This window comes from Cyanistes caeruleus, chromosome 5 (genome assembly GCF_971803275.1).
Source record: "Cyanistes caeruleus chromosome 5, bCyaCae1.hap1.1, whole genome shotgun sequence".
Classification (NCBI taxonomy): Eukaryota; Metazoa; Chordata; class Aves; order Passeriformes; family Paridae; genus Cyanistes; species Cyanistes caeruleus.
In genome coordinates, this window is record NC_141705.1 from 64,715,395 (window position 1) to 64,727,182 (window position 11,788).

General features: G+C 41.6%; 1 long non-coding RNA gene across 1 annotated transcript; it reads left to right on the plus strand.

The window, feature by feature from the left end:
• The first annotated feature begins 2,389 nt into the window (after positions 1-2,389).
• LOC147653192 (uncharacterized) lies at positions 2,390-9,849 on the plus strand. Its single transcript, XR_015287028.1, has 10 exons — positions 2,390-2,946; positions 3,089-3,300; positions 3,701-3,774; positions 5,121-5,193; positions 5,562-5,789; positions 7,378-7,513; positions 7,789-7,887; positions 8,032-8,175; positions 8,390-8,475; positions 9,197-9,849. It is a non-coding gene; the product is annotated as an uncharacterized LOC147653192 (long non-coding RNA).
• The last annotated feature ends 1,939 nt before the right edge of the window (positions 9,850-11,788 follow it).

Here is an 11,788-nt window from a genome sequence, read left to right on the forward strand (position 1 = left end):
TCCAGGCAGAATGAAATGCTTTCTTCAAGAGCAACCACATCTTTTCTCTGCCTGAAAGGTTGTGTTTGTTTGGGGTTTTTTCTCTTGCCTTAGGTGAGAGATAAAAAAAAAATGAAGAGGAAAGCCCAAGGAAATGCCAAAAGTACCACCTGGTAGTAATTTTGTGTGAGTGTCTCCATTTACACTTCAAACTTGCTCTTGGAGAACTTGGAGCTGCATTTAAAATGTATTTTGGTAGGTGGTCTGCTGCTGACTATCTGCATTTCTTCTTCCATTTCTTTTCTGTGCTTGTTTGGTATTGCTGCTGAATGTCCCCAAAGAGTAAAGTGGTGTGGAAGAGTTGAGGAAGCAGCTTTTGAAATTCTAAAGCTGATGTGTAGGTTTTGTTCCTCTTGGATTTTTAAAAGCAGGTATGTCATCCAAGTTAACTTTCTTCAGCAAGTAACAAGATTGTCGTCCTTCCACTGATGCTCTGTATTTTAACAGAGGTATTTGATGGTGCTGGAAAGGAGCAAGATGCAGAATGAGTTTGAGAGAAGTGATTTAAAGTGGGAGCACAGATGGTTGATTCCTAAAAATCAAAAAACGGATGTTTTGTTTTGTAGGAAAATGAAATCTAATCCTATTTGAGGGTCAACAGGATAAATACAAAGAACTAAATACAGATGTAGATACATATATACATATATGCGTATATATATATATATGTATAACCCCGCCCCCCGAAATCTATGAAGCAGGACTGATTGGTGCCATAGCCCAGGCAGCCTGTGGATCTAATTGCCTGCCTGTATTCAGCCCTTGCCTGGATGCCAGGGGAGACGTCTCTGGATTTGTCTCCAGACAGCTTTCCAGGGATGATCCTGCTCCTTTCCTGGTGCCCCAGAGTGCTGCAAGCCCCCCGTCCTGGGGCCATGGTGATGCCTGCCGGGGCCTTTAGGGTCCCCCCTAAAGGGCAGACAGGGTTTGACTGCAAGCTTCCTTGGAAGGTGGAGGCAGGTGAATATTGGCCACCTTCTTCTTTCCCGCTGCCCTCCGTGCTCTTGCAAAGCCTGCTGGGGCACTGGGGCTCTCCATTGCAGGCAGTCTGGAGCTGCCATGCAAAGCCATCTCTCAAGGAGTCCCCAGGTCTCAGGTGCAACCTCAAGAAAATGACACAGCAACGTGTAGAAAACGTGAACTTTATTCACTTGACTACTTCTAAAATCTACAATCCAACGTTACTAGAAGACTATGGGGTAAGAATCTTAAGGCTAAGAAACTTCAATGCTTCAACTGTTTAGAACTGAACACTAAGGGAAAGGTCAACTTCTTGGGGGAAACGTGGTGGGGAATCGAACAACAACAGGGGTGTGGCTAACTTGTAAGGTGGGGAACGTCGCAGTGCCTGGGCTGGGCACTGGTCACCCGTTCCCCGTAAGGTTCTGTAGCTGGAGCGCGACGCTGGAGGTCAGAGCTGTGGGGAGGTGCGGAGTCTCCTGTCACTGCCCTCTTTTGCCGCCATCTTGGTGGTTGGTTGAGGGCTGTCGCGAAGGAGCAGCCGCATCAGGTCGCGGTTGTCCATCAGCAGCTGCATCAGCTCCGTGGGACAGCCCTGTCTTCGATGGCGGCGGGGCCCCGCACGGCCCGAAGGGCTCTGGAGATTCCGCTGCAAGGCAAAGCACAGGGATCCCCATGGAAGAGGCAGAGGGGCAGAGCGGGGCCGGCACCTGTGGGGCTGCCTTTGGCCTGGGAGACAGAGACTCGGGCCCAGTTGGGCTGGGCTGGCCCGGGGAAGAGGCTGCAGCAGGCAGAGCTCTGCCGCCTCTGCTTGGTGCTGTCCATGGAGCTCAGCCCCTGGGCCACATTCCCCAGCCAGGAGCTCAGGCCCCTTCTGCCGCAGGGCATTGGCCAAAGGGTGCCCAAGAGGCCCTCAAGGTCTGCCCCATCCCGCCTGCCTGACCCCCCACCCCCCTCCTCACCTCTCGCCAGCGTCTCTGAATTCTTTTTCCGAGCGACCATCCCATGGCCATTCCTATGATGAGCAGGTCGATGAGCAGGAATGTCCTGGCCGCCCACCGGATGCGCTCAGGGTCCGACTCGTCCAGATGACAATCCTCCAGAAGCAGAGGAGAGGCATCCGTGCTGCGCTCAGGTTTGCTCACAGGGTCGAGGGGATGAGCCAAGAGCAGCAGCACGTAAAGCTGCAGCAGCGCGGAGGAGCCGTGAGCAGCCATAGTGCTCTGCCAGCAGCACCGAGGCTCTGGGCGTCTCTCTGCGAGCAGCTGTGCCTGGGCACTGGGGCGCAGCAACAGCTGGGGACAGTTGCCAGCCAGCGTGCCGTCCCCAGAGGCTGTGATGTCACAGAAGCACAGAACGCCCTGGCTGCAGAGAGCCCTGAGAGAATGTTGAGTCCAAGCTGGGAGCCATGGCGGCAAGCATGGCCAGCAGAGCGGGGCCCGAGCGCTGCGGCCTGGCTTGCCTTGCACCCGTGCCACAATGATGACTCCAGCAGCCCCTGTCAGGCCATTGCAGTATCTGATGGCCCACGCTGGGCACAAGTTCTTCCCAATGGCCAGCGTAAACCTCCCTTGGCCCAGCTTCCAAGCCTTGTTGGCATCTGCTCTCTCTTGTCCTTGCCCACTTGGCTGGCGCTGCCGTGTTGCTCGCTGGCCTGTCTGTGGGAGAAGAGGCTGTGCCAATGAGTGCTGCTCAACTTGGAGGCCATTCAAAGGAGGGTTTGATTGTGCCTGCTGTGGGAAGAAGGAATATGCGTGCACATGGCCACTTCCCATAGGTTTTACCCCAGATTTTCATGAGCAGCTGTCCTAGTGAAAGTCAAGTCTGTTTTAGTGAGTATTTGAGGGCTTCCAGAGCACAGTGCCATCTCAGGGGAATTCTGCTGGTTGAGTTCTACTGAGGCTTTTGAGATGAGTTGCAAATCCTGAAAATGTTCTCCTTGCCCAGGTAGTAATTTCACAGTTTAGACTCTGGGGATATTGATTGCTCAGTGTTGAGGACCTCATGTAACTTTCAGCCCCAGAAACTTTCAACCTCCAGTGATTGTCCTTGAGACAAAACCATTTGAAATCTTTTTTTCTGTGGACAGGAATTGCTTCGGTGTTACTTCACATCATCCATTAAAAATTTGATGCCTGGAACAAATCCCGAGTGCTGTGTGATTTCCTTGGTCGTGTTCCTTGGAATGGCTTCCCCCTCATTTTGTGAAGCTGGCCCCAGAAAGGTCATAGATGGGTGAGAAGTTCTGAAAGGCCAAGTGGTGCAGATCTTTGCCTCCTGTTTCGAGGTCTGCGGTGAGCTGTGAGTCCAAGAGCTGATCTGACGTGATGGTGAAAACACAGTTGTCGTGGTTTTAAAGCAGTAACTGAAAAAATACTAGAAAACTTACTTATTTCTTGCTGTGAGATATGGATTAGAGCAAGAGCAAAACAGGCTTAAAACTTAAAAGGAATAAAGAAAGTTTATTCACAAAACTACAAGAATAAGAACACCAGAATAAACTTTCAGAAAACCCTTTTATCCTGCACTACCCAGCATTCCCTTGTTCACATGACAAGATAGAAACAAAAGACTTTGGAACTTTGGTGTTTAAAACAGTCCCAATTCTTGCTAGAGTCTCTTTATCAGTGTTTGTATAGAAACAGAAATCTTCTTCTGCTAATCTATGGAGTTTCTCACAAGAAAAATATTTCTGTTATAGTTTTCTATTTGTTTGATGCCAGCTGCCCGGAAATCTGCCATGAGTTCACTCCTCCCATTTCACATCACTCTGAGGTGTGTATGGGCCATGAGTCCTCTTCATCTGTCTCTGTGAGCTTCGCAGGAAAACAGTTTTCTCATTGCCCTCAAGGCCTCAAATCTTCACTCCACTCTGTTCCAGCGCCTCACTGTATCACAATTACTCTACTTTTTACTCAAAATCCACACTTTGAACACTCCATGCTTCCCAATATACTCTGTCATGAATTAAAGGAGTTTTTTTCAGAACATGGTTGTCCATCTCCATAGCTTTAAGAGAAAAATATTTCAGCTTATAAAGCATCTCCTTATTCTCTCTTCCCTATCTAAAACTTAAGCCTTGTTTTTGTCCTATATTTTTCTAATACTAAAAAAAAAAAAATCTGTGTTTTTCTAAAAGTGAAAAAAAAAAATAAAAAAAATAAAGTAAAGAGTAGAAACAGAATAATATTTCTGAGAGGCAGGACATTTTTTAGTTTGTGTTGTCCGATGGAACAACAGTCACTTGAAGAAATTCCATATAGTAGAACATGCCACATTTGTCAATTTTAACCTGAAATTTATTAACAGGAATGTCTGTACTACGAACATGTGTTAAGTATAGGAATATATTGCATGTTTTCCTACTTGTAAGAAGTAAATTTCTGTCTTTACAAGCTAACACCATTAATTTCAGCTCTTAGTTATTCCCATTGCATATTCTTTTAAACAGACTTAATCAGACAAATTTTGTGTTATTTAGCAAGTAATGCTTGGTTATTACTACAAGTTCTTGAAGTCATAACACTTAAAATTGCAGTACATATATATTATTCTTACTATGATGATGTGAGTTGGCTGCTAGTCATTTAACTATATATAAGGTCTTACTATTTCTTAGTGCAATTACTTAAAATAAGTGTCTTGGAAATTGTTTTTATTTTTAGATTTAAAACTGTTCTTACTAAAGTTGATTTGTTAAAGATTGGACAATGTATATTTAATAATTAATGTTCCCCAGTGATATTTATTGTCAGTCAGGATTCACTTTACAGTCAATAAATAACCTAAAAAATCTGAATTTTGTAGCCAGTTTTGTCTAATTCTTAGAGCAATGCTTTGGGAAATTGGAGATATATATATATGAATATAAATATGTATATCTGCTATATACCTTTTTTATGATGGTTTTGTCCTACTACTGCAAATGTTTCTTTTTGTTTGTTTTTTCCTAACATACATAAAATTTTCTTAACCATATTTAAAGCTACCAGCTTGTTATTCTGACAAAACCCTGTGAGAATAAATTATTTTTATTAATACTCTACATGTCAAAACCTTGCAGTCAGTCAAATAACAGAAGGAGTGTTCATTGTCTCTCTCCCCCACTGATGCTGTTCTAGGAGTTGGAGTTAGAAGATTCAGACATCAAGTGAAACAGTGAAAGATGATAAGAAAACACTTGATTCTCACAAGGTATTTCCTACTAAAAGAGATTGTTTTGCAGTTTTGTTTGCTCTTGACACTATTTTGAGTAAATGTGAATTCCTAAGACATGCTCAAGGCAATTAAATATTTATGCTCCCCAAACTCAATTTTTAAGCAACATTTTCTGTTTACAAGAATCAGGTTTGCTTTGGTTTTATCTCTTTTCTTTCAGGTTACAAGACAGATTTTTTTATTATTATTTTCATTGGGGGAAAAAGATATGTATTTATAGTGTTTGTGAAGACTTTGCTCAGCTGAAAAAAGTAATAGGTAACATGAGTATAACATTGTGTTCTTCCATATTTCTATTTTTAAGTCCTATTACATGTGATATTTTCCATTTTGCCTTCTATTAGGCCTGAAATTGGAAACTATTTAAAACCTAACAAACCCCGGAGTTTATCCCTGTTCTTTGAATAGCAACAGAAGTATGGCTGTCATGGTTTGACACATCAATGAAGAACAGCCTCTGCTCTGCAGCAGGTACTCAAGTGGAACTTTTGCAAGTGGGCTCTCATCAGGAGTGAAACACTGGCTGCTGACTCTGCTGCTTTTGGTCACAGACTGCTGCCTTTATGAACCAGGTTTGTCCTTCTGCCTCTTTTGTGTTTTATATAGACTTGATTACAAATGAGGCACTTGTCCTCTTACCTGGGAGTTGCAGCAGGTCAGCAGCAGCAGGAGTTACTGGCTGCTTCCCATCAGCTGACTCCTTTTAGCCAACCCTTCCCATTTCCTGCGCCAATCCGATTTTTCCAAGCAATTAGGAAGAAAACTAAACCATAACTTTTACAAAATCACTTTAGGGAAGATGTTGCTTAATTGTTTGCTTCATTCAAATGAACACTTCTAACATTCACTTCTCTGAGTAAGAATGCCTTTTATGAGAAGCTGCTAAAAATAGGAATTTGAGAGCAGGGATGTTAAAAGTAGGGCCAGAGAGGAGCAAATTTGTCGCAGGGCAAGTTCTGTTTGCACTGAGGGAGTACTATCAATTTTGTCTCTGTCCTGTCTTTCACTGGTCCTGAAACAACAGTGCCTGCTTGAACAAACCTGCTCCTCAGGAGTGATTGGATCTGGTGCTCTGGGTGTTAGCAGCTGCAGTGCTGAACCACAGGCAGACATGAGATCTGACTGGATCACCCTTGCTAACATTTTCATGTAGAACCCATAACTCACTTGATCAGCAACACTTGCTTGAATGCTGCCTTTTGCCTTGGCTCTTCCCACTAAATAGTTCTTGAGCTGGGAAGTGGTCCTGATCTAAGAATCTGCAGTAATCTTTAATTCTGCCTTTATAACTCAGGAAACCACAGTAACCTTCATTTTAGAATGTGAACATTTTTTGGACAAACACTGAATTGTAGCTTCATTGACATGAGCTAAAGTAAGCTCTTTCAGTGGTCCTAGAGTGGTAGCTGTAAAAGGCAATCAGAGTGAAGATCCTGAATAATTTTCTTTTCCAGCCAGGTTTTAATGTATTTCCCCTGCAAATCAATTCATGTATCATAGAGCTCAATTACCTGCCCATAAAATGAGAGTTGTTGCTCAGAACTGTGGAATTAGGGTAACAAGAACTGTAATGATACACTAGATAAACACTGTTGCAATACTCTCTCAGCCCTGTTAGGGTATTTTAAATTTGCAGCAGATCTCAGTAAGGATGAGAAAATGCTGAGCTACATAAAAATGATGGAGACTGGAGGAGAAATTAGCCTTGCAGTGTTCTACAGTCCCAACATTTCCAACCACCACACCTGGTAGTGAAAATGCTGGTTTGTATTTGAAAAAAAGGAACTGCAATCAATCAAATGCACTGCCAAGTATAAATTAATTTCTGTAAGTCAAGTCCCTTAGGAACAATTCCTTAATAAAAGATCTGTTTCAAATCTCCTAAGTCTTCTAAAACCAACCCCAACAAAACACAGAAAACATAGTGTCTTTATTTGACCTGTCCTAGACTTCATTTATTTATTTACAGTCTGAAGGATGAGTCAAGTACCTGCAGTGGTGCCTTTAGCAATGCAAAACAAAATATTTTGAATATTCTTATTTAGCGTTCCAGTTTTAATGAGCTTGGAGCATAGTGAAGGAGATCAGATGTTTGCAGGTTCTGGATGAGGGTAGAAATAATTAAAAAGCATCTTAAAAGTAACATCATATTTTTGTCAGCCATCTCTTCAGGGACTACTTTAAATCCCAGAATGTTCAAGAGCCATCATCACTGTACAAACAGAAGCTCCAACTGAACGAAACCAGAAGAAGTGGATATGGCAAATTCTCTGGTCCAAGTGGTGATATTAATCTGGTGAGGCTCTGGATTCCCATTTCAGACATACTATCACAGCTTAAATATAGGAAAAAATTGGGATTTTACTTTGCTGTGGTCTCTTTTTGTTTTGCAAAATATGTGATAGTTAATATATGAGTAAAATCTTGTATAAAAACAGGTTTGTTTTTTGGTTTTTTTTCTAACAAATAGCCAAATGCATATTACCTGCCTTGCTGGAAAATAATTGAGGTCTTCCTCTAAGAAATTTTTTCTCAGAGTGCCTTTCTTTGTGATTTGTGTTCTTATCTTAGGAAGATACAGGAGTTGCTCATTTTAATGCTGTCCAGCGGACTATTCCATGCTTTCTCAGCTGTTTGGATCTGCAGTTCAGGATTGGACCAAGAAAAATGGTGATGGGATGAAATTATTTTTATTCTTAAATGAGGACAATTCCATTTTTAAACATACACATGTGCTTCCAATGCTTTCAGTAGTCAAGGATGAAATTTTGAACAGACATGAATTCCTCAGTCTTTGTTTCTTTTTCCCTGAAGGATGGAATTTGGACTTTGCCCACCAGTGCAGTCCTTGCTATGGGCAGATGTTTCTTCTGTTCTTCTTACCAGCAGTAGGAGTGGTTGGACACTGAACCTCAAAGAAGAGGGAGCTAACATCCCTTACCTGGATAAGTCCCACAGGTAAGCACCTTGGAGAAGTTCTTCAACCAAAACCAGTTCCTGTAAGGCTTTCCAGCCCTTGACAGGAAATAAGCTGATTCCTGCAGGCTGCAACATGAAGACTTCCAGACTGAAGTGAGCATCCTGCTATAAGGAAGGATTTGGGAGTAGTGAGTCATCATTTGTATGGGAAATTAATCTGTGATTTTTATTTATTGTTTTTTTTCATTTGAAGTAACATCACATCATCATAGAGAGACATTGTCTGTCATTTCTGGTGTGGATACCTGAATAACTCAGCTAGACAGGTAGCATGATAAGGTAATACAATGCAGATATTGAAAGGAATTTTTTGGATGATTTTTTTGTTAGTTCAAGCTGCAGTCCCTGATTTATTCAGGCTTTGAAGTACCATGCAAGCCTTTCCCACAGAAGAAATTCTGTTTTATGTAAATAATGCACTGTGCAGTAAACTAGAAGAAAGCAGGGAGCATAGAGCATGAAGTTAGTGTTTCATGCAGGTGTTTGAAGGCAATGTGGGATTCCAGAGCTTAGTGTTTGAATTGCAACTTGAATTTCCTTCTTTGCTGTTATTTAGACTGCTCTGAAGTAGTCATGAGAAGCAAAAATGAAAGGCAATGTTGTTTGATGGGGACTGTGGTAGGGCTTTCTCGCCAGATTTGAAATGGCTTGAATTGATTAAAATCTCCAGGTGAGGGGAAGATTGTATCCATTCCTCTCTCTTATTAAAGCAAATTTTCCAAGAGGGATGTAAAATTGCAGTTGAGGGTTGGGGTGGTTTTTTCTTTTTTCCCTTCTTTCATGTGCAACCTAACAACTCCAATTTCACAGGCCTATTTAACATTTGATCCCTAAAAGTCAGTCCTTTGCTTTGTATTTTGGGCACTTGTTCATCTTGGGGAATTTGTCATCTTCTCAGGGCATTGAAGGTCAACCAAATGCTGCAGGTTTCATTCTTCCTTTCATATGGTCTATGTCCTGGGGTTTGACTCTTAAGCAGAGCTATTTTTTTATTTTGCAGCCTAGCAGTTGTACGGTGGGGCTGTGTGCAGGTGAATTCACTTGAGAACGATGGGTAAATCAGCTCCTGGGAAGATGTGCACTGCTTGGCCCCGATGCTTCAGCATGCTTGAGGTCAGCTTGGCTGTCTCTGACTGTCTAATAATAATGCAGAATGATAGAATTAAGTATTCATTGTAATTGGTGATCAATAAGATTTGTTTTCAGCTAAATCTGCGTGCTAGTCTCTAAAGCACTCCAGTCTGTTTCATCAATGACCTTTGTGGTTTTAGCTTAAGCTAAAAATCTAGTTTCTGCTGTTGTTATTTTCTGCCCTGTCGCTGTGAGAGGAAGGGATGATGGCTGGAGGTTTGGCAGTCAGCGAGGGCCTGGCCACCACTGCAGTTCTGTACACTCAGCCTTGGAGATGTGATCAGGAATGTGCTGTTAGTTGCCAGTTTTGTATTGCAAAGACTGAGCATGCTGCCATCACTGTGTTTGATGAGTGAGTTTTCATTGGTTTGGTCCAACTCCAAAGCAGCCTTAATTTGAAGGTGGAATTCTTTGTGGATGAGGCTGTGAAGAATATGGTGTTTATACTCCCATCCTACGGGCAGTACGGTAGAACAACTCCTAACTGATTTGGTAATAAAGACCTAGTTTTTCTTCACTAAACCTGCCCTAGCCAAATTCATCAGCTGGTGATAGCTATCTCTGGAGTGGGAGTTCTTTATTGAGTTGATTGACAATTTGATATACTTTGTCAAGTATATCAAACTTATGTCAATATATGTCAAACTTCTGAAAACTCGACCAAATTCCAGAAACGCCCCATAAAATCAGCACAGTTTCCCACAAAATTCAAGAAAAAACACCACAAAATTCCCTAAATCTTCAAAAACACAACCAAATTCTAGAAAAATATCCCACCAAATCTCCACAAATTCCCACAAAATACATGAGAAATCCCTCAAGATCCCTAAATCGCCTCAATATCCCACAAAATCCCACAAAAATCCCACAAAACCTCCACAAGTTTCCACAAAATCTAAGAAAAATTCCTCAAAATTCTTCAAGTCTCCTCAGAATCCCACACAATTCCAGAAAAAACACACAAAATTCCAGAGAAGTCCCACAAAACTCCCTAAATCATTTCAAAACCCTACCAATTCACAGGAATGTCCCACAAAATCTCCACCAATTCCCAGAACATCCCACAAAAATCCCACAAAAATCCCTAAATCTTCTGAAAACTCAACCAAATTCCAGAAATGCCCCATAAAATCAGCACAGTTTCCCACAAAATTCAAGAAAAAACACCACACAATTCCCTAAATCTTTTCAAAATACCACAAAATTCTTGAAAAGCCCCACCAAATTCCAGAAACATCCCACAAAATGTCCTCAATACCCAACAAAATCCAAGAAAAATCACACCAAATTCCCTAAATCTTCTCAAAACACGGCCAAAATCCACAAAAATCCCACCGAATCTCCACAAATTCCCACAGAATACATGAAAAATCCCTGATAATTTCTCAGTTCTCTACAGAATCTCACCAAATTCCAGAAAAGTCCCTCAAAGTTCCACAAACATCCCACAAAATCTCCTCAATATCCAACAAAATCCCAGAAAAATCACACAAAATTCCCTAAATCTTCTCAAAACACAACCAAATTCTAGAAAAATGTCCCACCAAATCTCCACAAAATCCCACAAAATACACAAAAAATCCCTCAAGATCCCGAAATCGCCTCAATATCCCACAAAATCCCACAAAAATCACACAAAACCTCCACAAGTTTCCACAAAATCTAAGAAAAATTCCTCAAAATTCTTCAAGTCTCCTCAAAACCACACAAAGTCCTTGAAAAGGCCCACCAAATTCCAGTAAAATCCCACAGATTCTCCACAAATTCCCACAAAATCTAAGAAAAATTCCTCAAAATTCTTCAAGTCTCCTCAGAATCCCACACAATTCCAGAAAAAACACACAAAATTCCAGACAAGTCCCACAAAACTCCCTAAATCATTTCAAAACCCTACCAATTCACAGGAATGTCCCACAAAATCTCCACCAATTCCCAGAACATCCCACAAAAATCTCACAAAAATCCCTAAATCTTCTGAAAACTCGACCAAATTCCAGAAACGCCCCATAAAATCAGCACAGTTTCCCACAAAATTCAAGAAAAAACACCACAAAATTCCCTAAATCTTCTCAAAACACAACCAAATTCTAGAAAAATATCCCACCAAATCTCCACAAATTCCCACAAAATACATGAAAAATCCCTCAAGATCCCTAAATTGCCTCAATATCCCACAAAATCACACAAAAATCCCACAAAACCTCCACAAGTTTCCACAAAATCTAAGAAAAATTCCTCAAAATTCTTCAAGTCTCCTCAGAATCCCACACAATTCCAGAAAAAACACACAAAATTCCAGAGAAGTCCCACAAAACTCCCTAAATCATTTCAAAACCCTACCAATTCACAGGAATGTCCCACAAAATCTCCACCAATTCCCAGAACATCCCACAAAAATCCCACAAAAATCCCTAAATCTTCTGAAAACTCGACCAAATTCCAGAAATGCCCCATAAAATCA